We start from the raw sequence: 27,558 nt of genomic DNA on the forward strand, positions 1-27,558 counted from the left end.
GAGGTCATGCGGGGCTGGCTGCACTGACACAGAAGGGGAGTTCAAACTGATATCTATATTGCAGTGTAAAAATAAAGCAGTCAGTATTTACCCTGCACAGAAACAAAATAACACATAAATCTAACTCTCTCTGCACATGTTATATCAGCTCCACCTGCAGTGCACATGGTTTTGTCTATTAAAGAAGGAGTTTGCTTTTGCAAGTGAACCAGAATCAGGCCCTAAATGTAAAGTTTGAAGACTGTGTTTGATACAGTTTCAAATATTTATAATAGGTACTTGTGTACTATCATGGCGCCCATCGCATCGCAGACCATATCGCATGCGATGCGACGCGATATCGGGCGATGTGGTACAATGGCATACAATTTTAAAATTGTATGCCATTTTATATGGCATACAATGCCATACAATTCGATGGGATGCGATAATAAATTGTATAAGCACCCTAATGGGTGCTTACAATGCTTAAATGCACCCCCACACCACCCCCCAAATATAAATGTGAACCCAAAGCGTGGCGAGCGCTGCGAGCCCGCGAGGGGCGGCGGTACGCGTCCTACAACCTTTTCATACCCCCACTATCCACGTCGGCGTGGAGTTGATTCACAGGTATCCGCGTCCCCTCACGGGCTTCACAGGTATCCGCTGCGCTCGCCACGCTTCCAGCTCAGTGGGTCGCCACACTTTATAGAATCAACTCCACGCCGACGTGGATAGTGGGGGTATGAAAAGGTCGTAGGACGCGTACCGCCGCCCCTCACGGGCTCGCTGCGCTTGCCACGCTTCGGGTTCACGTTTATACTTGGGGAGTGGCGTGGGGGTGCATTTAAGCATTGTAAGCACCCATTAGGGTGCTTATACACTTTAATATCGTATATGCGTTAAAATCGCATCGCATGCCATCGGGTGTATGGCATGCGATGCGATTAAAAAGTCGGGCAACTAATTATCGGGGCATCGTGCTAGTACACAAATACCTTATAATATTATAATTGTATAGCTGATTATTTCTGTTTTAATAAATGTATTTACTTTATGTTTATCATAATACCTGTACTTGTATTTTTGCATTAACTAATTTAAGAATCCAATTATTTCCATCTGACAGTCATAGCCATTAACCCCTTGAGTGGTGAGTTTTGCTGGGGCAGGACAAACCAACCAGGGCAGGATTGTCCTGCCCCAACAAAACCCACCACAGATCGTACGAGCCCCCCCAGCACCTTTGCTCCAGCGTTTGTATGCCGACTTGGGAGGACTCGGACGCCTGAATTCCAGTGCGCTCCCGAGTCTCTCTGAGCCGCCCCACACATCCCCGAGCCTGCCGCCTTTGTCAATGCTGTAAAGTGAATGGCGGCTAGCAGCTGGGGAAGCGGCAGGGGTCAGGGGAGCTCCGGCATACGATCGCCGGAGCGGAGGTGATGGGGGGGGGGGGGGGTTGGGTGGTATGAGAGATGGGGGGGGTTATGGGGGGGCTCTACAGGTGGTACACCAGTGGTGTACACCTGGACACCACTGGAGCGCATCTACTGCATATTAGTGGTACAGTAGGAGCACATCTCATCTATCTTGCTTAGGCCATGGCTCAGGATGGCTAGCCATGGCTATCCTATTGTTCTCAGCTGCAATACAATGCATAGAACAATAGAGTAGGGGATTAGCAGAGTAATCCAATTACTCACTTAATCCTATTATGGAGATAGATGGCAGTGGCTCCCACTGTATGTCCGTAAATTTTCTGGGACAGCTCACTGCGGGACCGCAGCTGAGCCCGGAAAATTTCCAGTCATAGCACCCAAGGGGTTAAATTATTAAATACTAGCTCCTTTCCAGAGCCCAAAGTAATTCACTGATTTTAATTTTTGTTGTCTTTTTTGGGGGTTGGTTAGCTTCTTGCATTTGCATTTTCCTTAATGAATGTGCACTGTGCAAGTATGGGCCAGATGAATCAAGCTTCAAAAAGAGGTAAAATGCAGTGTGATAAACCCCCAGCCAATCAGCTCTTAACTGCCATATTACAGGCTGGGTTTGAAAAATGACAGGTAGAAGCTGATTGGCTGCTTGTTTATCACTCTTCAATTTATCACTTTTTGAAGCCTGATACATCTGACCCTGTGGAACTAAATATAATTAAATGAATGTTGTTTTCTTGAAACTCAAGAAACTTTTGAAAAAAAAAAATATTTTACTGATATTGATGTTTAATTGTTAAAAGGTGCCAAAAAAGGTAAAGTGGTGAAGGGGTTAACGAATCACTAATACCCATTTTACACCAAAAATCCCGTATCCGACCCGGCATTTGGAAGAAGAATCCAAGCCAGGTCAGGTCCGGGATTTACTCCATTTACACTGCGGTGCCCACTCGCAGTGCAGACGGAGGCGGCGCTTGGAGATGACATCATCTCCAAGTGCCGGGACCGCAGTGATCCCCACTGGATACACCGATCGCCGTGCTGGGGGCAGCCCAGCACCAAGGTAAGCTGCTGGGCTACCCTAAGCCCCCTTGCACCCCCCCCAGCCATCATCCGGGAGGTGAATGGATTCTGCACATAGGCATCCATTCACCTCCTCCGCTGCCGCCGCTGCTGTCTAAAGAGTATAGCAGACAGCAGCGCAGGCTGTGTGTGCCCCCCCATCCAACCTGCTGACGCTGCAGTCCGCAGGTTGTACATCCCCCATTGATGTAAATGATGTCATCCGACCTGGCGTACCCATTTACACCGCCCTCTATCCAGGTCCTGGCTGTGTTCTACCCAGTTCAAGACCTGGTTAGAAGTCCCGTGTAAAGGGACACAGCGTGACACATTTACACCGCCGAAGACCCGGGTTTTGAGGCGGTGTAATAGGGGAATTATTTACCTATTCTACTTTACAATTTAAATATAAAATGGATCCATTCCCACAAACACCCATTTTGTCTGTTTATTATGTAGGGTAGAATACATGCTGCAATTTTACGTTACAATTTCCAACTTTGGTTTAAATTAGTTTGATGTATGTTACCAAATTGGACATTGCTCGGGCTATTTGCCATGTGTACGACCATGGATATGTCCATATATGGTACTATTACATCAAGCTGATTTCTATATTTAACCAATTACAATATAATAGATGAAAAGCTGAGCTGCTGAAAAGGTTAGCCTTGAAAATAATGCAGACACACCACAGTTCAATGCTGCATAAACAAGTCTTCAAAGTTGTAAAAAGAAACATTAAGTTCAGTTAATGTTACAAATTACATGGATGGTTGGGTGGCTACAGCTCTGAAGACATTCTGAAAGATTGTTCTTCTTTAACAAAAATATGATTTTCAAAACAAGATGTAAAAACCTTTTCACGCTTCATGATACCCTTGTGTAAATAATACTTTCCACATCTCTCCCACAGGCTGCTCTAAAGCGTATTTTCATTTTGTCTTTATAGATTAAAGAACACAGGGAACTTAATGCTATTCTTGTATAGTGAGGATTACATTTTACCCCCAGTGATACCTCACCTTTTCTTGTGTTGCTTTAAAGAAAGTCTTGAATAAATACATTTTACAGTACCTTTATGAAAAAAAAAAAAAAAGAAAAGATAATTACATTTTACCCTGAGGCTTTGACTGATTGGTGAGACTCCCAGACACTTTAAGCAGGCGCCACAAATTGTGTAAGTTTCTGACCTGCTGGCTCCCTGCCTAGTTCACATGACAAAGATATCTGGTGGTTTGGCAAGGTGAGGTGGATGGGTGCCTGAGATGAGATAGAGAAGGGAAAAAAGCAGTCTGACACTTATTTAATTTAACTTATTTGTATTTAATTGTCTTTGTTCTGCTCAATTATTATCGTTTTAGTGATCATGCATATATTAGTGAGAACTCGCTGAGCTTGGGAATAAAATAAAGGTGTTGGCTTTTTAAATGCTAAAACCTTGCTCTCATGCTGTACCTTTATTATTTTGTACATTCACTGATATTCCAAAAGTGGTTTATTTGCTTTGTAGCTATTTGTTTGCTGTGTTAACTGTTTAAATAGGGAACAACTGACTACCTATTAAGGAGCCCACACATGCAGGGATTTGCTGAGCGTTCTGAGCAATGCTAGATTGCTCAGCAAGATTGCTCAGCGCACAGCGATGTGTCAACGCTGTGTGTTGAGCGATCTTTCAAGGCCAGTATTCTGGTGATTAAGTAGATTTATCCAGCATGCTGGATATTAATCATCGGGCGATAGTGATGCACGGGGCAGCGCACTGCTATCGCCCCTACACATGGATCGATGATGGGGCAGTTTCTAAGCAATCTGGTGATTGCTGCAGGTAAAATGTGCCACTTCACCAGCAAAGCTAGGATTGCATTCAATGCATCATATGCAATATGATTGCATATGGGCCCTTATTCTGGTTCATTTGCTCGCACACAAATTCGCACCGGTTCCCATGTTTTTCTGCACATGTGTATATGCTGGATGCATGTGAACTCGGCGAGAAGTCTGGTCTCGAGAGCACGCTCCCAGCCTTGGAGAGAAGTGTGGGGTGCTGGGCTGCGGCATTAGCATATGTGTACGCCCTGCGTTTCATGGGTGTTCCCATTAAAATGCTGGGCGTACATATGCTAATGCGGTTGTGACACATGTGCAGGGGGCGGACAGCTGACATAGCCGGATATCAGCTGCCCACCCAATTCCCTGCATTTCTTCGCTCATCTGCGAGTGGTCTGGGCCACCCTTACATATGGTCGGCGACCACCGAAAGATGGGGGAGGTTCCCACTGGCATATAAATGGATGTTCATGCAATACATCTGCTTGCAAGCCTTGCGAACGCATTCAGCATGCGAATCGGCAGTGCGGGCTAACCATTCGCAAGGGGGGGAGGGATTGGTTCATTCGCAAGGGTGCGTGTCCGCGTACCAGCAAATGAACTAGAATAAGGGCCACGGTGTATAATATGAACAAAAAAGTTCCATAAAATAATCTCTGCTTCTTTGTTTGTAGTTTAATTTAAATGGTCGATCGCATGCCATTATAATGGCATGTGATGCGATCGACGCAATCAACGCAATTTTACATAGGGAACAATGGGAAATTTCTCATTGTATATGCCCCCTCATGGGTATTAAGTAAGGTATTAAGGCATTGTTAACGCCACCCCACTATTGATGCCAACCCGAAGTGTGGCGAGCGCTGCGAGCCTGCGAGGGGCGTCGGTACGCGTCCTCCGACCTTTTCATACCCCCACTATATACGTCGGCGTGGAGTTGATTTTGTAAAGTGTGGTGCCCGAAGCGTGGCAAGCGCAATGAGCCCCGCGAGGAAGTTATGCACATCCCCTCACGGGGCTCGCTGCGCTCACCACGCTTCGGGCTCGGTGGCTCGCTGCGCTCACCACACTTTATAAAGTCAACTCCACGCCAGCGTATATAGTGGGGGTATGAAAAGTTCGGAGGACGCGCACTGCGGTCAATAGTGGGGTGGCGTTAGCAATGTAGGGCCATTTCTCCCATGAGGGGGGGTTTGCAATGAAAATGGGGGATTTGGGGGCTTTTTACATTGAAATGAATGTAAAATTGGGTCTCAGGGACCATTTTACATTGATTCCAATGCAAATATCGCGTTGATCGCGTCGCATGCGATTTGGTTGGCATGCGATGCGATCGACGTGATTTTTGCGGCCGCGATCAATACAATTAAAATCGGTGGCGCCGTGCTAGGAAACAAGTACCAAAAACTGTTTTTGGGTCCCCGATAACTTAAGATGTATCCATTTCATTCCCATTGAATTTCCTTTGCATCTTTGCACCATATACTGTAACTATTTAAGAAGTTCTTACTGTACACTATATTGTACATGTTAGTAATATTATTTATCCATTTATTTTCTTGTTTTACAAAAATGAATTCCCTGCTACATCCTTGTTCTTGCTCAGAAACACCGTCACGTGCCTCCAGCATCCTTGAGCTGTGGTGGAAGTACAAGCTCCAGCATGCTTGGTGTAGTTGCAAAACAACAGGATGGAAGCAGTGTGCGTAATACTGACATGCTTAACCTGACTACTAAATGTTCATTTATCTGGCAGTGGAGGACTGGATAGACAAGGCTCCCTGGTGATGAGCAGAGCACATAAAGTGGGAAGTACCTCCAGTCAGTGAGGACTGAAATCATTAGGACAGTGGCCCTTATTCTGGTTCACGCGCAAAGGCAAATTCCTTCTCAAATGGACAAAACCATGTGCACTGCAGGGGGGCAGATGTAACATGTGCAGAGATAATTAGATTTGGGTGAGTTATTTTGTTTCTGTGCAAGGAAATACTGACTGCTTCATTTTTACACTGCAATATAGATCTCACTTTGAAGTAAAACCCCACCCAAATCTAATTTTATCTGCACAAGTTACATCTGCCCCACCTGCAGTGCATATGGTGTTGTCCATTTGAGAAGGAATATGCCTTTGCGAGTGAACCAGAATAAGGGCCATACTCCAGTGTGCTGTGCTCCTCTATGAAATATCTGCCCTTTCTAATGCGTTGGGACCTGCTTCATTCCCTACTATTTGATAAGAACAGTCATCCTGACATTTCCCTCCATTCAGGTACATTCCTCCAGACGCACTCTTTAGTGCCAGCACTCCCCGCTGCTCACCACCTGTGCCAATCTGGCTAGCATCTTCCTCCATCAAAAAGGTGCCGACTTACTCTTCTGTACAGTATCTGGTCTTCTCGTTTCCGGATCATTAAGTTCCTAGACTATGTTTGGATCCTGGAGTTCTTATATTATAGTACTTTTGTCTATTGTAATTTTTCATGCAAAGCAATTTTATTAAACTGGCCAGTTTCCATCCTGTAAGTCTGGAATGGTTCCTGAGCCATTGTCAAATCCATCCTCTGCTCAGAACAGTATAGCAGGAAGGCTAGGTCCACCACTTGTTGCCCATTTAAATTATAGTGAGTGTTTTTTTCATATAGTTGAATCTTTTTGTAAATATATAACTTCAGTAAAAAGCATCAATAAGCAGATGCAGAAAAATGCTGCATGCCAGGTACAGCTTAGAAATAAGTTTAAAAAAATGTTCCAATATTGCCAGAGGATACGGCTTTAGTTGGAAGATTTCAGCAATAAATCTTAAAATATGTGAATCTTTACGGTACAATAGTCAGTGCTATGACTTTATAACTCGTGAAAATCATGCGGCCTTCCCATCCCCTGGAAAAGTAGATCCAGATCTAAAGGAGCCCATACACGGTCCGTTGTAGACCGGCTCCGTTCTGTACTATGCGATGCGCGCTCCTGTGCATCACATAGTACGGTACAAAAAGTATGTGCTGCACATACTTTTTGTACTAAGTACACATCGTATTGGATCGCATTGCATGCACAATGCATGCACAAGGCATGCGATCTGATACGATGTGTACTTTAAAAGTACAAAACGGACAGGCAAAACAGACCGTGTATGGCCAGCTTTACACCTAGCAGTCTCACACTCCCCCCACCTACCCTGCAAAAATCAGAAAGGGAGCTTGGAGGCAGCAAGGCATCATAAAAAGCATGGACTCTTTCATGCCCCTGAACCACATGCCTTCTATGATGCCTTGCTGCCTCCAAGTTCCCTCTTGCACCAACCTGGCTGCCTACTACTGGAGGGGAAGCCGGAATGCTGGTAAGTGTGAGATTATTTATTTATTAACCGTTTCTTATATAGAGCACACATATTCTGCAGCGCTTTACAGAGAATATTTGAGTCCCTGCACTAGTGGAGCTTACAATCTATATTCCCTACCACATGTACACCCAGGCACATTCATTCTAGTGTTCATTTTGTTGGGAGCCAATTAACCTACCAGTATATTTTTGGATTGTGGGAGGAAACTGGAGTACCTGGAAGAAACCCACACAAGCACATGGAGAATATACAAACTCCACACAGAGCCATGGAGCGCTGTGAGGCAGTAATGCTAACCATTACTCCATGCATGCTGCCCCATGAGATGAAGTTGTCTGTATATTTACTAAAGGTCAATGTTGGTCAATTTTGATCAATATTAACCCCTTCCCGACATTTGACGTACATTTACGTCATGGTCGGGAAGTACTTCCCGACACATGGCGTAAATGTACGTCATGGCTTGTAACTGTCACCGCGTCTATAGACGCGGTGACAGTTTCAACATGTCTGCTGTCCCTGACAGCAGACATGTCCCTGCATGCCCAGGGGGGGCTGCGATGCCGCCCCCCCGTCGGCGATCGCTGTGATTGGCTGTTCAGTGTGAACAGCCAATTACAGCGTTTTCTGTGTCACCGGCGAATAACGTTCGCCGGTGACACGCGATCGGAGGTGATTGGTGCTGTAAAGTACAGCACCAATCACCGCGGGGTGTAAGGGTGACACTGGTGTCACCCCACCTCACCCCGCCCGCCCCCAAAGGCCGTGATTGGTTCGTCGGACCGACGGACCAATCACAGCCAAGGAGGGGGATTTAAACTAACGGTGACTGCACTGCAGACGCCATTCCGGTCTGGAATTGCGTGCAGTGCGGTCACCGTGCCTATCTGCCGCAGTATACTGACCTGAACCGAGCAAAATACTTGATCACTGCTTCATTACTGCTTGTAGTGTGCTGGATGCTTCCTGGATCCTGTTACTACTTGTGACTTCCTGTGTTGTGAACTTGTGCTGCTGCAGTGTAATAGCGTTAGATAGAGAGAGATAGATAGAGAGAGATAGAGAGAGATAGTGTCAGAGAGTGCTATATTTTGTGCTGCTGCAGTGTGATATAGTTATAGATAGAGAGATAGAGAGAGAGAGATAGAGAGAGATAGAGAGATAGTGACAGATTTTGCTATATATTTTTTATATAACTGACTGCTGCCCCCCCTTTTGTGCTGATCAGTATAAATTAACTGATCAGCAACTTTTTGGGGGCACAGGTTTTTTTTTATATATATATATACCTGTCAGTGCTGCTGCTGCAGTGTTATAGAGTGATAGATAGTGAGAGATAGAGAGTTAGGCCCTTATTCTGATCTGTGCGGCCGGAGCCGCATACGTTGCTCCGGCCGCACAAACCAAACCCCGCCTACAAGACGGATCGCCACGGCCGTCCGTACGCGGACGGCTGGCGATCCGCATGAAAATGGTGGGGCGTACGCCTCCACCATGGTGGGAGCTGCCCCCTGCATTCGATGGTCGACGACCATCGAAGGCAGGGCCGCACGCTCCACCAGCTCACGCAAGCTTAGACCACACGGACAATCGTCCGTGTGAAAGCTTGTATTTGGGCGGAGAGCTGACATCCGGCGATGTCAGCTTTCCGCCCCCATCACTGGCGTCATAGCCTCATTACCATGCATACGCCCCGCGTTTGCATGGGAACGCCCATGAAACGCGGGGCGTATGCATAGGGAAATGAGGGTATTAAGCCCCTCACGCCCCTATACGCCCCCTTTGCGGCGTATAAAATTTTTGTGCGGCGATTTCGCCTGCACATGCGCAGAGTGACCTCTGCGCATGTGCAGAGTGAAAACATCGGCGGTACGGCCGCACGCGGGCCGTACCGCCAAGATCAGAATAAGGGCCATAGAGAGATAGAGAGAGATAGTGACAGAGAGTGATAGGGACTGCTATATTTTGTGTCTGCTGCCCCCATTTTGTGCACCCCCAGCAACTTTTTGGGGGTGCAGGGGTTATTTTTCATATATATAACTGTCAGTGCTGCTGCTGCAGTGTCATAGAGTGATAGATAGTGAGAGATAGAGAGATAGAGAGAGATAGTGACAGAGAGTGATAGAGAGTGCTAAATTTTGTGTCTGCTGCCCCCGCCTTTTGTGCTGATCACTATATCTGAGGTGATCAGCAACTTTTTGGGGGTGCAGAGGTTTTTTTTTTTTATATATACCTGCCAGTTGCTGCCAGTTGCACTGTCAGTTGCACCAAAGGTTGTGCACCTGCTGCCCCTCACTGGTAATCAGTGTCGCATCACTGATCAACTTTTTTTTTTTTGAGGCTGCTGTGGGGTCTTTTTTTAATTTTTTTTTTACACACACTGTGATTTTGTGGGTGTCCTGTGGCCACTGTGCGCTGATCAGTGACGTACATCACTGATCAGCTTTTTCGGCACAGGGTTGATCTTTTTTTTTTTTTTTTGATCAAATTCCTGTTGCCTTTGAGCGCTGTTCAGTGACGGACGTAACTGACCAACATCTGTGCTCAATTTTTGGCGCAGGACCTTTTTTTTTTTTTTTTTTAACCCCTTCAATTTTTTTTTTTTTAACCCCTTCAATTTTTTTTTTTTTTAACCCCTTCAATTTTTTTTTTTGTATAAAGTATTTTTTTTTTCTGCACTACATACACACTACACACTACATACCCCCCGGGTTGAAATAAAGTTTGTACCCCCCCTACACTATACACGTGTTGAAACATTTCACTACCAGTAACACAAAAATAAAAATGGCATCCCAAATGTCATCCCAAATGTCATCCCAGTCATCCAGAAGAATGTATTCAGCGGAGGAGGCATATGCCATGCTTGCCTCTGACTCTGACACAGCCAATGATGCAAGCGGGGAATTTGAAGGCTTCGTCTTAAGCTCCTCTTCCTCCTCTAGTGATGAGGGACCCCCTCAAAGACACCCCCGTAGAGCAGCTGAGACCCCCCCCCCAATAATTGATCTCGTATGGACCCCACCACCAGACAATTTTGAGCCCCAGGTTCCTGAGTTTTTGGCCATGCCAGGAATCCAATTTGATTCCACAGGTCTCAGAGAAATTGACTTTTTAAAATTATTTTTCTCTGATGATTTTATAAATTTAATGGTGGACCAAACTAATTTATATGCCCAGCAGTTTATTGCTCAAAACCCCACGTCATCATTTGCTAGGTGGACCCCTGTAGATGCAGTAGAGATGATGACGTTTTGGGGTCTGGTGTTTCATATGGGCATAGTAAAAAAGCCAGAAATTAGGCAATATTGGAGTACAGATGTTCTGTACAGCACCCCATTTTACCGTATGGCCATGCCCCGGGCTCGATTTGAGACGATCCTTAAATTTTTGCATTACAACGATAATGCACAGTGCCCACCCAGAGATGATCCCACCTTTGACCGGCTATTCAAAGTCAGGCCGGTCATTGATCATTTCAGTGCCAAATTTGAAGAGATGTACATCCCAGATAAATTCATTTGCATAGACGAGTCCCTTATACATTTTAAAGGAAGGGTTAAATTCCGCCAGTACCTTCCCAGTAAGAGGGCAAGGTATGGCATAAAAATGTATAAGCTGTGTGAAAGCACCTCAGGGTACACCCACAGGTTTAGGGTATATGAAGGGAAGGATTCAAGAATTGAACCGCCAGAATGCCCCCCCTCCCTCGTAGGTGTTAGTGGAAAAATTGTCTGGGATTTAGTGCACCCCTTCCTGGATAAAGGTTATCACCTCTATGTGGATAACTTTTACACCAGCATCCCCCTGTTTAAGGCCCTTGGTTCAAGAGGTACAGCAGCTTGCGGTACTGTGCGCAAGAACCAAAGAGGCCTCCCAAAAACGCACATTGCCCAAGTAATGAGAAGGGGTGAAAGCAGGGGAATATGCACCGAAAATATGTTGTTGGTCAAATATAAGGACAAGAGGGATGTCCTTATACTGACAACAATTCACGGAGACAGTACCACCTCCGTCCCTGTACGAGGTACCAGTACCCACACCTCAAAACCTAATTGTATCCTGGATTACAATAGGTACATGGGCGGAGTGCATCTTTCAGATCAGGTACTGAAGCCGTACAGTCCCCTGCGGAAAACAAAAATCTGGTACAAGAAGCTGGCCGTGTATATCATCAAGATGGCACTGTATAACGCTTACGTGCTATTCCGTTCTACCGGCCAGAGGGGGACATTTATGCACTTTCAAGAGGAAGTCATAAAGGGCCTAGTATTTGGGAACCAGCAGGCAGAGGGCCCCAGTACTTCTAGTACTGGCCCCCGTATTGTACCAGGGCAGCATTTTCCTGATGAAATCCCCACCACTGGAAAAAAGGGCAGGACACAAAAAAGGTGCAAAGTTTGCTATAAAAAGGGAATAAGAAAGCAAACTATTTTCCAGTGTGACACTTGCCCCGACAAACCCGGCCTATGTATAAAGGAGTGTTTTAAAATATACCACACATCTATGGATTTTTAGGTTCATCATTTCACCGTGCTTCGGGGGTCTTGCTAATGCCACATAGCACCCACCATTCATTCCACCAGAATCTGAGCCGCAAAATCCAAAAATCACTCCTTCCCTTCTGAGTCCTGCCATCCACCCAACTGGTATTTTTTGGTCACATGTGAGGCATTGCCGTACTCGGGAGAAATTGGGGCACAGATTTTGGGGTGCTTTTTCTCCTTCATACCTTCTGAAAATGAAAAATTTTGAGCCAGAACTGCATTTTTGTGTAAAAAAATGTAATTTTTCATTTTCACTGCCCAGTTGTATCAAAATTGGTGAAACCCCTGGGGGTTTGAAATGTACACTATACCCCTAGATGAATTCCCTGAGGGGTGTAGTTTGCAAAATGGGGTCACTTGTGGGGGGGTTCCACTGTATTGGTGCTTTGGGGGTCTTGCTAATGCGACATAGCACCCACCAACATTCCACCAGAATTTGTGCTGCAAAATCCAAATATCACTCCTTCCCTTCTGAGTCCTGCCACTTTTTGGTCACACATGAGGCATTGCCGTACTCGGGAGAAATTGGGGCACAGATTTTGGGGTGCTTTTTCTCCTTCATACCTTCTGAAAATGAAAAATTTTGAGCCAGAACTGCATTTTTGTGTAAAAAAATGTAATTTTTCATTTTCACTGCCCAGTTGTATCAAAATTGGTGAAACCCCTGGGGGTTTGAAATGTACACTATACCCCTAGATGAATTCCCTGAGGGGTGTAGTTTGCAAAATGGGGTCACTTGTGGGGGGGGTTCCACTGTATTGGTGCTTTGGGGGTCTTGCTAATGCGACATAGCACCCACCAACATTCCACCAGAATTTGTGCTGCAAAATCCAAATATCACTCCTTCCCTTCTGAGTCCTGCCACTTTTTGGTCACACATGAGGCATTGCCGTACTCGGGAGAAATTGGGGCACAGATTTTGGGGTGCTTTTTCTCCTTCATACCTTCTGAAAATGAAAAATTTTGAGCCAGAACTGCATTTTTGTGTAAAAAAATGTAATTTTTCATTTTCACTGCCCAGTTGTATCAAAATTGGTGAAACCCCTGGGGGTTTGAAATGTACACTATACCCCTAGATGAATTCCCTGAGGGGTGTAGTTTGCAAAATGGGGTCACTTGTGGGGGGGTTCCACTGTATTGGTGCTTGGGGGGTCTTGCTAATGCAACATAGCACCCACCAACATTCCACCAGAATCTGAGCTGCAAAATCCAAAAATCACTCCTTCCCTTCTGAGTCCTGCCATGCACCCAACTGGTATTTTTTGGTCACATATGAGGCATTGTTATACTCGGGAGAAATTGGGGCACAGATTTTGGGGTGCTTTTTCTCCTTCATACCTTCTGAAAATGAAAAATTTTGAGCCAGAACTGCATTTTTGTGTAAAAAAATGTAATTTTTCATTTTCACTGCCCAGTTGTATCAAAATTGGTGAAACCCCTGGGGGTTTGAAATGTACACTATACCCCTAGATGAATTCCCTGAGGGGTGTAGTTTGCAAAATGGGGTCACTTGTGGGGGGGTTCCACTGTATTGGTGCTTGGGGGGTCTTGCTAATGCAACATAGCACCCACCAACATTCCACCAGAATCTGAGCTGCAAAATCCAAAAATCACTCCTTCCTTTCTGAGTCCTGCCATGCACCCAAATGGTATTTTTTGGTCACATGTGAGGCATTGCCGTACTCGGGAGAAATTGGGGCACAGATTTTGGGGTGCTTTGTCTCCTTCATTCCTTGTGATAATGAAAAATTTTGAGCCAGAACTGCATTTTTGTGTAAAAAATGTAATTTTGCATTTGCACAGCCCAGTTGTATCAAAATTGGTGAAACCCCTGGTAGTTTTAAATGTACACTATACCCCTAGATGAATTCCCTGAGGGGTGTAGTTTGCAAAATGGGGTCACTTGTGGGGGGGTTCCACTGTATTGGTGCTTGGGGGGTCTTGCTAATGCGACATAGCACCCACCAAAATTCCACCAGAATCTGAGCTGCAAAATCCAAAAATCACTCCTTCCCTTCTGAGTCCTGCCATGCCCCCAAATGGTATTTTTTGGTCACATTTGAGGCATTGCCGTACTCGGGAGAAATTGGGGCACAGATTTTGGGGTGCTTTTTCTCCTTCATACCTTCTGAAAATGAAAAATTTTGAGCCAGAACTGCATTTTTGTGTAAAAAAATGTAATTTTTCATTTTCACTGCCCAGTTGTATCAAAATTGGTGAAACCCCTGGGGGTTTGAAATGTACACTATACCCCTAGATGAATTCCCTGAGGGGTGTAGTTTGCAAAATGGGGTCACTTGTGGGGGGGTTCCACTGTATTGGTGCTTTGGGGGTCTTGCTAATGCGACATAGCACCCACCAACATTCCACCACCAAAAATCACTCCTTCCCTTCTGAGTCCTGCCATGCACCCAACTGGTATTTTTTGGTCACATATGAGGCATTGCCATACTCGGGAGAAATTGGGGCACTGATTTTGGGGTGCTTTTTCTCCTTCATACCTTCTGAAAATGAAAAATTTTGAGCCAGAACTACATTTTTGTGTAAAAAAATGTAATTTTTCATTTTCACTGCCCAGTTGTATCAAAATTGGTGAAACCCCTGGGGGTTTGAAATGTACACTATACCCCTAGATGAATTCCCTGAGGGGTGTAGTTTGCAAAATGGGGTCACTTGTGGGGGGGTTCCACTGTATTGGTGCTTGGGGGGTCTTGCTAATGCAACATAGCACCCACCAACATTCCACCAGAATCTGAGCTGCAAAATCCAAAAATCACTCCTTCCTTTCTGAGTCCTGCCATGCACCCAAATGGTATTTTTTGGTCACATGTGAGGCATTGCCGTACTCGGGAGAAATTGGGGCAAAGATTTTGGGGTGCTTTGTCTCCTTCATTCCTTGAGAAAATGAAAAATTTTGAGCCAGAACTGCATTTTTGTGTAAAAAATGTAATTTTGCATTTGCACAGCCCAGTTGTATCAAAATTGGTGAAACCCCTGGGGGTTTGAAATGTACACTATACCCCTAGATGAATTCCCTGAGGGGTGTAGTTTGCAAAATGGGGTCACTTGTGGGGGGTTTCCACTGTATTGGTGCTTGGGGGGTCTTGCTAATGCGACATAGCACCCACCAAAATTCCACCAGAATCTGAGCTGCAAAATCCAAAAATCACTCCTTCCCTTCTGAGTCCTGCCATGCGCCCAAATGGTATTTTTTGGTCACATGTGAGGCATTGCCGTACTCGGGAGAAATTGGGGCACAGATTTTGGGGTGCTTTTTCTCCTTCATACCTTCTGAAAATGAAAAATTTTGAGCCAGAACTGCATTTTTGTGTAAAAAAATGTAATTTTTCATTTTCACTGCCCAGTTGTATCAAAATTGGTGAAACCCCTGGGGGTTTGAAATGTACACTATACCCCTAGATGAATTCCCTGAGGGGTGTAGTTTGCAAAATGGGGTCACTTGTGGGGGGGTTCCACTGTATTGGTGCTTTGGGGGTCTTGCTAATGCGACATAGCACCCACCAACATTCCACCACCAAAAATCACTCCTTCCCTTCTGAGTCCTGCCATGCACCCAACTGGTATTTTTTGGTCACATATGAGGCATTGCCATACTCGGGAGAAATTTGGGCACAGATTTTGGGGTGCTTTTTCTCCTTCATACCTTCTGAAAATGAAAAATTTTGAGCCAGAACTGCATTTTTGTGTAAAAAAATGTAATTTTTCATTTTCACTGCCCAGTTGTATCAAAATTGGTGAAACCCCTGGGGGTTTGAAATGTACACTATACCCCTAGATGAATTCCCTGAGGGGTGTAGTTTGCAAAATGGGGTCACTTGTGGGGGGGGTTCCACTGTATTGGTGCTTGGGGGGTCTTGCTAATGCAACATAGCACCCACCAACATTCCACCAGAATCTGAGCTGCAAAATCCAAAAATCACTCCTTCCTTTCTGAGTCCTGCCATGCACCCAAATGGTATTTTTTGGTCACATGTGAGGCATTGCCGTACTCGGGAGAAATTGGGGCACAGATTTTGGGGTGCTTTTTCTCCTTCATACCTTCTGAAAATGAAAAATTTTGAGCCAGAACTGCATTTTTGTGTAAAAAAATGTAATTTTTCATTTTCACTGCCCAGTTGTATCAAAATTGGTGAAACCCCTGGGGGTTTGAAATGTACACTATACCCCTAGATGAATTCCCTGAGGGGTGTAGTTTGCAAAATGGGGTCACTTGTGGGGGGGTTCCACTGTATTGGTGCTTTGGGGGTCTTGCTAATGCGACATAGCACCCACCAACATTCCACCACCAAAAATCACTCCTTCCCTTCTGAGTCCTGCCATGCACCCAACTGGTATTTTTTGGTCACATATGAGGCATTGCCATACTCGGGAGAAATTGGGGCACAGATTTTGGGGTGCTTTTTCTCCTTCATACCTTCTGAAAATGAAAAATTTTGAGCCAGAACTGCATTTTTGTGTAAAAAAATGTAATTTTTCATTTTCACTGCCCAGTTGTATCAAAATTGGTGAAACCCCTGGGGGTTTGAAATGTACACTATACCCCTAGATGAATTCCCTGAGGGGTGTAGTTTGCAAAATGGGGTCACTTGTGGGGGGGTTCCACTGTATTGGTGCTTGGGGGGTCTTGCTAATGCAACATAGCACCCACCAACATTCCACCAGAATCTGAGCTGCAAAATCCAAAAATCACTCCTTCCTTTCTGAGTCCTGCCATGCACCCAAATGGTATTTTTTGGTCACATGTGAGGCATTGCCGTACTCGGGAGAAATTGGGGCAAAGATTTTGGGGTGCTTTGTCTCCTTCATTCCTTGTGAAAATGAAAAATTTTGAGCCAGAACTGCATTTTTGTGTAAAAAATGTAATTTTGCATTTGCACAGCCCAGTTGTATCAAAATTGGTGAAACCCCTGGGGGTTTGAAATGTACACTATACCCCTAGATGAATTCCCTGAGGGGTGAAGTTTGCAAAATGTGGTCACTTGTGGGGGGTTTCCACTGTATTGGTGCTTGGGGGGTCTTGCTAATGCGACATAGCACCCACCAAAATTCCACCAGAATCTGAGCTGCAAAATCCAAAAATCACTCCTTCCCTTCTGAGTCCTGCCATGCCCCCAAATGGTATTTTTTGGTCACATTTGAGGCATTGCCATACTCGGGAGAAATTGGGGCACAGATTTTGGGGTGCTTTTTCTCCTTCATACCTTCTGAAAATGAAAAATTTTGAGCCAGAACTGCATTTTTGTGTAAAATAATTTAATTTTTCATTTTCACTGCCCAGTTGTATCAAAATTGGTGAAACCCCTGGGGGTTTGAAATGTACACTATACCCCTAGATGAATTCCCTGAGGGGTGTAGTTTGCAAAATGGGGTCACTTGTGGGGGGGTTCCACTGTATTGGTGCTTTGGGGGTCTTGCTAATGCGACATAGCACCCACCAACATTCCACCACCAAAAATCACTCCTTCCCTTCTGAGTCCTGCCATGCACCCAACTGGTATTTTTTGGTCACATATGAGGCATTGCCATACTCGGGAGAAATTGGGGCACTGATTTTGGGGTGCTTTTTCTCCTTCATACCTTCTGAAAATGAAAAATTTTGAGCCAGAACTACATTTTTGTGTAAAAAAATGTAATTTTTCATTTTCACTGCCCAGTTGTATCAAAATTGGTGAAACCCCTGGGGGTTTGAAATGTACACTATACCCCTAGATGAATTCCCTGAGGGGTGTAGTTTGCAAAATGGGGTCACTTGTGGGGGGGTTCCACTGTATTGGTGCTTGGGGGGTCTTGCTAATGCAACATAGCACCCACCAACATTCCACCAGAATCTGAGCTGCAAAATCCAAAAATCACTCCTTCCTTTCTGAGTCCTGCCATGCACCCAAATGGTATTTTTTGGTCACATGTGAGGCATTGCCGTACTCGGGAGAAATTGGGGCAAAGATTTTGGGGTGCTTTGTCTCCTTCATTCCTTGTGAAAATGAAAAATTTTGAGCCAGAACTGCATTTTTGTGTAAAAAATGTAATTTTGCATTTGCACAGCCCAGTTGTATCAAAATTGGTGAAACCCCTGGGGGTTTGAAATGTACACTATACCCCTAGATGAATTCCCTGAGGGGTGAAGTTTGCAAAATGGGGTCATTTGTGGGGGGTTTCCACTGTATTGGTGCTTGGGGGGTCTTGCTAATGCGACATAGCACCCACCAACATTCCACCAGAATCTGAGCTGCAAAATCCAAAAATCACTCCTTCCTTTCTGAGTCCTGCCATGCACCCAAATGGTATTTTTTGGTCACATGTGAGGCATTGCCGTACTCGGGAGAAATTGGGGCACAGATTTTGGGGTGCTTTTTCTCCTTCATACCTTCTGAAAATGAAAAATTTTGAGCCAGAACTGCATTTTTGTGTAAAAAAATGTAATTTTTCATTTTCACTGCCCAGTTGTATCAAAATTGGTGAAACCCCTGGGGGTTTGAAATGTACACTATACCCCTAGATGAATTCCCTGAGGGGTGTAGTTTGCAAAATGGGGTCACTTGTGGGGGGGTTCCACTGTATTGGTGCTTTGGGGGTCTTGCTAATGCGACATAGCACCCACCAACATTCCACCACCAAAAATCACTCCTTCCCTTCTGAGTCCTGCCATGCACCCAACTGGTATTTTTTGGTCACATATGAGGCATTGCCATACTCGGGAGAAATTGGGGCACAGATTTTGGGGTGCTTTTTCTCCTTCATACCTTCTGAAAATGAAAAATTTTGAGCCAGAACTGCATTTTTGTGTAAAAAAATGTAATTTTTCATTTTCACTGCCCAGTTGTATCAAAATTGGTGAAACCCCTGGGGGTTTGAAATGTACACTATACCCCTAGATGAATTCCCTGAGGGGTGTAGTTTGCAAAATGGGGTCACTTGTGGGGGGGTTCCACTGTATTGGTGCTTGGGGGGTCTTGCTAATGCAACATAGCACCCACCAACATTCCACCAGAATCTGAGCTGCAAAATCCAAAAATCACTCCTTCCTTTCTGAGTCCTGCCATGCACCCAAATGGTATTTTTTGGTCACATGTGAGGCATTGCCGTACTCGGGAGAAATTGGGGCACAGATTTTGGGGTGCTTTTTCTCCTTCATACCTTCTGAAAATGAAAAATTTTGAGCCAGAACTGCATTTTTGTGTAAAAAAATGTAATTTTTCATTTTCACTGCCCAGTTGTATCAAAATTGGTGAAACCCCTGGGGGTTTGAAATGTACACTATACCCCTAGATGAATTCCCTGAGGGGTGTAGTTTGCAAAATGGGGTCACTTGTGGGGGGGTTCCACTGTATTGGTGCTTTGGGGGTCTTGCTAATGCGACATAGCACCCACCAACATTCCACCACCAAAAATCACTCCTTCCCTTCTGAGTCCTGCCATGCACCCAACTGGTATTTTTTGGTCACATATGAGGCATTGCCATACTCGGGAGAAATTGGGGCACAGATTTTGGGGTGCTTTTTCTCCTTCATACCTTCTGAAAATGAAAAATTTTGAGCCAGAACTGCATTTTTGTGTAAAAAAATGTAATTTTTCATTTTCACTGCCCAGTTGTATCAAAATTGGTGAAACCCCTGGGGGTTTGAAATGTACACTATACCCCTAGATGAATTCCCTGAGGGGTGTAGTTTGCAAAATGGGGTCACTTGTGGGGGGGTTCCACTGTATTGGTGCTTGGGGGGTCTTGCTAATGCAACATAGCACCCACCAACATTCCACCAGAATCTGAGCTGCAAAATCCAAAAATCACTCCTTCCTTTCTGAGTCCTGCCATGCACCCAAATGGTATTTTTTGGTCACATGTGAGGCATTGCCGTACTCGGGAGAAATTGGGGCACAGATTTTGGGGTGCTTTTTCTCCTTCATACCTTCTGAAAATGAAAAATTTTGAGCCAGAACTGCATTTTTGTGTAAAAAAATTTAATTTTTCATTTTCACTGCCCAGTTGTATCAAAATTGGTGAAACCCCTGGGGGTTTGAAATGTACACTATACCCCTAGATGAATTCCCTGAGGGGTGTAGTTTGCAAAATGGGGTCACTTGTGGGGGGGTTCCACTGTATTGGTGCTTTGGGGGTCTTGCTAATGCGACATAGCACCCACCAACATTCCACCACCAAAAATCACTCCTTCCCTTCTGAGTCCTGCCATGCACCCAACTGGTATTTTTTGGTCACATATGAGGCATTGCCATACTCGGGAGAAATTGGGGCACAGATTTTGGGGTGCTTTTTCTCCTTCATACCTTCTGAAAATGAAAAATTTTGAGCCAGAACTGCATTTTTGTGTAAAAAAATGTAATTTTTCATTTTCACTGCCCAGTTGTATCAAAATTGGTGAAACCCCTGGGGGTTTGAAATGTACACTATACCCCTAGATGAATTCCCTGAGGGGTGTAGTTTGCAAAATGGGGTCACTTGTGGGGGGGTTCCACTGTATTGGTGCTTGGGGGGTCTTGCTAATGCAACATAGCACCCACCAACATTCCACCAGAATCTGAGCTGCAAAATCCAAAAATCACTCCTTCCTTTCTGAGTCCTGCCATGCACCCAAATGGTATTTTTTGGTCACATGTGAGGCATTGCGGTACTCGGGAGAAATTGGGGCACAGATTTTGGGGTGCTTTGTCTCCTTCATTCCTTGTGAAAATGAAAAATTTTGAGCCAGAACTGCATTTTTGTGTAAAAAATGTAATTTTTCATTTTCACTGCCCAGTTGTATCAAAATTGGTGAAACCCCTGGGGGTTTGAAATGTACACTATACCCCTAGATGAATTCCCTGAGGGGTGTAGTTTGCAAAATGGGGTAACTTGTGGGGGGGTTCCTAAATTTTAGCATCTTATGGTGCCTAGAAACCTACATGGTGCCTAAAAAATAATCTCATAAAAAGGAGGCTCCAAAATCAAGTAGGTGCTCCTTCTATTATGAAGCCTGTGGTTTGGTCAACGTGCACACTAGGGCCACATATAGGATATTTTTGAAAACAAAAGAATTGGGGGAATCAATTTTTAGTCACATTTCTCTAGTAAAATGTACTGTGTTCCTTAGAAAAATGTATTAAAATTGCAAATCTGCAAAAAAAATGAAATTTTGAAATTTCACCTACACTTTGTTTTAATTCCTGTGAAACACCTAAAGGGTTAACAAACTTCCAAAATGCTGTTTTGAATACTGTGAGGGGTGCAGTTTTTGAAATGGCATCATTTATGGGGGTGTCTCACATACAAGTCCCTCAAAGTCATATCAGAACTGAACTGGTCCCTAAAAAAATCAGTGTTTGAAATTTTCTTGAAAATTTGAGAATTTGCTATTCATATTGTAAGCCTCCTAGTGTCCAAAAAAATTAAAAGGAAGTTGAAATAATGATGGAAACATAAAGTAGACATATGGTCTATGTTAGTTATTAACTATTTTGAGTGGTATGATTATTTGTCTCACAAGCAGAAAATTTAACATTTTGCAAATCGCTAAATTTTCCATTTTTTCACGACATTTTGTTATTTTTCACAAAAAAACACAGACTGTATCGACCCAAATTTACCACTAATTTGAAGTACAATGTGTCACGAAAAAACAATCTCAAAATCACTGGGATAAGTAAAAGCAAAAAAAAAGTTATCCCCACTTAAGTGATACATGTCAGATTTGAAAAAAAGGGCTCTGTCAGGAACGCAAAAACTGGCTCTGTCAGGAAGGGGTTAACTGATCCTTTTCAATGTTGGACTACCATTGCTAGAACACACATTTAATAACATAAATATAAATATTCATCTGTCAGTAAATGTGTTTTAGCCCTGGAAGCCCAACTTCGAATAATGCTGCGTTTTTATTGCCGCCCCTACAAAATCCCGGGGTTTTTGTTCCCCGTGTTTTGGCGGTGCACAGAGCAGCTCGGCTCTACGGACCCCATTCATACTGTATCTAAGACCCGGGAAATTCCTGTGTCTGCCCCGTTCACACTGCTTCCCCTGGTATGCCTGCCATCAAGTGTGTGGCATCTAAGAGCTGCTTTGATTGGCTGTTTAAAAAGTATCTTTGATTGGCTGTTTAAAAAGCAGCTTTGAGCAATGCAATGAACTTGCTTTTTGGCATTTTGTGAGAAAAACCCGGGTCTAACCTGTTCACACTGCCACACACCCGTGTATTACCCAGGAAAAACCCTGCAAAAAAATGAGAATTTCACAAAGAATTTCACACAGAGACGCGACACGGGAAATTACTGCTTGCCCTGGCAAATACCCGGGTTTTTCCGGCAGTGAGAATGGGGTATTAACTTCAATTTTAAATTGATAAACAGCAACATGTAAAAAAAAGGAAACTAACATCAACCAAAATCAATCTTAAGTAAATATAACCCCTAGTGTACAATTTTGGACAATATTTACTGTAAGAAGAGGAGGAAAGTGTTAAATGCTACAACCTGCTTTATTTACACTTGCAGTGAACATTGGTATATATGACCGCAGATAACATAGAGAAATTACTTTTCTCTAAGCTACATGCGTTAAGTGTGTGAAGGTTCCTTTTGGTGCTGCTGCTTGGTGATTCCGTTTCCTGGACATCTGGACCCTTGAGCCGACACTTGGTCTCCAGTGATCTCCCTCTATTCCATTGTGGGTGAAAAGCCAGGTTTTGGGAACTGCCCAGCAGTATTTGCCCTGTGGACATGTTTTGTGCTTATATTCTCCTATAATGTGTGAGTGCATTTTTTTTTTTTTTACCTCACCTCCATACTTTCCCTTGAGTCATACTTCCTACATTTCTGCCCCCTCCTGCTTGTACTATTGTGGGTGGTAAAGGGGAGAGTGCAGAGGAAAAGCAGGGGACTTGTCCAGAGGCGTAGGGAGGGCGGAGCCACTGGAGCACACGCTCCGGGCGCAGATTGGGCACCTGGCGCCGCCCGGGCCCCCCCCCCAGCAAATGAGCTGTGACTGCAATACATGTTCACATAATAAGGGGCAGCGTGCGCCGGCGGCTGCTCTGCCAGTCACCTGCGGCCTGCCTGCTCACCTGGTCCCTAGAAGCTCTCCCAGAAGAGCACTCAGCACTGCGGGTGCCGCTGACGTCAAGCGGAGGACCCGAGTCTCTGTGCGCGGCGCGCACTAAGTATAGAGCGTGACAGGGTGCACCAGCAGGCTGAAAGAAGCACCAGTGTGGCAGCCGCCTGACTGCAGGGGAGGAGGAGGAGACCATCCCTGACGGAATGACTACTGTTCTTCCGCACTGCAGTCTGAGTGTCCTCCTCCCTCCTCCCTGCTGGATCCTTAACCCCCAGAACCGCCACAGCCAGTTTTAAATATTGCTGCCCGGGCAGCAGAGTGTTGTGCCCCTTCAGCAGCCGTGGGAGGAGATCTGGCGCTAACAGCGCCAAAATGAGGAGCCCAGCCACTGCCAGAGCCGGGTACCAGGAAACCCTGCGTCCGGCTAGGACTCTAGGAGGAGACCCGGTGACAGCCCCAGATGAGACCCCAGCAAAGGGGAGACCCAGGGGCTGCTCCAAAGAAACCCTGCTTGCAGCTTGGGCTCAGCTTGATAGGGGCAGTAGCAGTTGTCTGCTGATTCCTCAGCTGCCTGCCAGGTCCCGCAGTTCTCCCTGTCCCCTGCCAGACAGCTTGATCTGTGCGCACATACAGTAACAGTACACTGGAGAGGGGTTTTCAAAAAGTGGGCGTAGCCACCGGGGGGGGTCCATGATTAGGCCACGCCCCCACTTTGCCTGGCTGGACCCAGTGGTACATGTGCAGCTCTGCTGCTCCACTATGAGTATGACTGGCTGGTAGAGGTGGGTCGGCAGCCATCACATGGAGCCCTGTCAGCCAGATAGAGGGAGTCAGCAAGATGGAGCAAATAGCCAGGAAGTGGAAGGTAAGGTGTGTCAGTGTGTGTTTGTGTACAGCTGTTTGTGTGTGTGTGTGTGTGTGTGTGTTTGTTTATGTGTTATGTGTCAGTGTCCGCAGCTCCCCTCCACCATTAGGGTATTACAGAACACAGCATGCCAGTGTTCCCATTTGTGAAATACTTCTTTGTCAGGATCAGTGCATCATGGACATGCCTGCACCACAGGAAGAAATGAGCAGTTGATGGGAGTGCCACCCTAGTACAGCACTTCCCTCCAACCACCAACATCGGTTCCTCCCCAAATGCACAAATGCTGTAGGTACAGGGATCTCTATCCCCCCCCCTACCACCCTGCATCTCTCTATCCCCTCTCTACTGACCTGTGTCTCTCTATCCCCTCCCTACTGCCCTGCGTCTCTCTCTACCTCCTCCCTCCCGCCCTGCATCTCACTATCCCCTCCCTACAGCCCTGCGTCACTCTATCCCCTCCCTCCCACCCTGCGTCTCACTACCTCCTCCCTCCCGCCCTGCGTCTCACTATCTCTCCCTCCCACCCTGCGTCTCACTACCTCCTCCCTCCCGCCCTGCGTCTCACTATTCCCTCCCTCCCACCCTGCGTCTCACTATCCCCTCCCACCCTGCGTCTCACTATCCCCTCCCTCCCACCCTGCGTCTCACTATCCCCTCCCTCCCACCCTGCGTCTCACTATCCCCTCCCTCCCACCCTGCGTCTCACTATCCCCTCCCTCCCACCCTGCGTCTCACTATCCCCTCCCTCCCACCCTGCATCTCACTATCCCCTCCCTCCCACCCTGCGTCTCACTATCCCCTCCCTCCCTACTGCCCTGCGTCTCACTATCCCCTCCCTCCCGCCCTGCATCTCACTATCCCCTCCCTCCCACCCTGCATCTCACTATCCCCTCCCTCCCGCCCTGCATCTCACTGTCCCCTCCAGAGGCGTAGGGAGGGTGGAGCCACTGGAGCACACACTCCGGGTGCAGATTGGGCACCTGGCGCCAACACGTTAGCCAGGCCCCCAATTCATTACTGGGGGGGGCGCAAAATATGTCCTTGCTCCGGGCACCATGCCACCTAGCTACACCGCTGGACTTGTCTACCACCCGGGGGGGCGGGGTCATGGGGATTGAATGACCACATGATCTAAAAAAAATGGGGGGGGGGAGTAGCTTGAAGTTTTGCCTAGGGTGCTGAGAAGCCTTGCACCGGCCCTGCGGAGAGCCTGGCTGTTATTACCTTGTGTAATTATAAAGTGCGCCCTATGCATCATATGTTTGTGAGTGCATCCTGTTGAATAAATCATTTTTCACTTTGAAAGAAATATCACACCAATCCTTGTTTCTTTATATCTCCAAAAAACACTCCTGTGGAGTTTTTTGGGGTTGTTTTACAAATTATTTCAGGACGACTCTCCTTTATTGTGATATATGGAACAACAGACCTCTATTATACATAAGTTATGTATTATATCCCATGCTAAATCTTATGGTGTTGGTATATCAGGTAGCACTTATGGGTTTTGAATGATTTTCCTTTACACAACTATTCTTTTTGGTGATTGACAAACACCATTTTCATTTGCTACCCTAGCTGCACACCCTCCTAGCGCTGTTTTCTAGAAATACTTCTTGTGAAATTGTCTAAGCTACATGCAAGCACCTAATGATTTCACAGTCACTGTGCAATTTTATGGCATTGAAAAATCCAACAGATGTTAATCTTCTAATCTTCCCTGGCCAGGATTTCATGGGTGCACATAAAATGCAGAGAGAACAGGTGCAGACAGAGAGACCATTTTAAATATTATTCTCAGGGATTGCTGAGTGTTACTGAAATGTCCCATACTGGAAAATATGAGCACAATCTTGTACTATAACAGCAAAGACCAAAGATGTTGCTATCCTAAATATTAAAGCAGTGCTGTTAGCACTTTCATTTGCAGAACATAACCAGTATTAAAGACTTAATTCCCTGAATATCTGTCAAAAGTCACACATACATTTGTATAATCTTGATTAGATTACTACAATGCCCTCTACCTTGGTCTCCCAGCAAAATAATTGCACCGATTACTGCAAGGCTGTTAACCAGCCAGCCCTGTTCTAGCCACATAACTCACATTCTCTACTCCCTTCACTGACTGCCTGTAACATGGGGAATCATCTTCAAGATTAATTTACTGAGTTTCAAACCCCTGCATGACTAAGGCCCAAAGTACCTGAAGCAGCTTCTGATTCCATACTGTCCCACCCAATTACTGCGATCTGTAGATGACGGACCTTTTAGCAGTACCTAGAATCTCCCGCAATTCGTCTGGAGTTCAAGCTTTAAGCCATGCGGCTCCGACTCTATGGAACTTACTTCCCCGCACAGTTCGAGAGGCCTCCACTGTAGAATCCTTCAAAAACAGACTCAAGACGTTCCTGTTAACTCAAGAATTTCCATTATTATTGTATTGTTTATGAAAAGCTTTTCTGTACTTCATTGATCCTATACTGTATTACATTAATTCTATCTGTTAAGCACCTTGAGTCTTATTGGAGAAAGATACTGTACAATTAAAAATATTATTATTATTGTTATTTTTATGCTGGTGATATGGACACTTCTGAGTAAATTGACTAACATTGCATGAGTATTAATGCACTCATTCATACCCATTCGATGCAAGACACATCCGGGACTGATCTGCAGTATTTATAAACGTCCGGGTCTGCAGTATTCGGCTGTTACGAATTACTATGCCATTGATAGAACAAGGCCACAGTGTTCAATCTGATCGGCAGATTTACATGTGTTCCGGCGAATTCTGATATGAATTCATCAGTACATATGAATCGACCATTTTTTTGGTTGTATTTGACTGAAATCTTCTAAGTGTAAAAAAAATATATATATATTTTTTAAAGCGGTGTGGGGTTTTTATTGAGCCAGTCCAGATTGCAGAAATACAGGGGCCAAAAACTGGAGTCTCCCCATATTTTTTCAACCAGCACCAGGCTCATGGGCCTGTCCTGGTTCCCAGAATACAGGGGACAAACAGAGTAGGGGTTCCCCATATTTTGAAAACCAGCACTGGACCCAAACAGCCAGCAGTCTAATGTAGTAGTAGCCAACTCCAGTCCTCGAGAGCTACCAACAGTTCACGTTTTCCAGACAACCTAGCAGGTGCCCAGGTGCACTCATTACTGACTGGTACATTATAAATGACCCACAGGTGGAGCTAATTACTTCACTTGTAATTCTGTGAGGAGATCTGGAAAACATTAACTGTTGGTAGCTCTCGAGGACTGGAGTTGGCTACACCAGTTCTAATGCCATAGCCGGGGGAGATTTTTTATATAAGCCCGGGAAGGGACCCTGGGCGAGTGGGGACTCTCCCAATAAAGGGGTCACCCTCCCTCCAGGGCACCCCCTGCCTGGGCTGAAGTCCAGGGCTTTCCCTGGTGCCC

The sequence above is a fragment of the Crinia signifera genome, chromosome 4 (genome assembly GCF_055691185.1).
Source record: "Crinia signifera chromosome 4, ASM5569118v1, whole genome shotgun sequence".
Classification (NCBI taxonomy): Eukaryota; Metazoa; Chordata; class Amphibia; order Anura; family Myobatrachidae; genus Crinia; species Crinia signifera.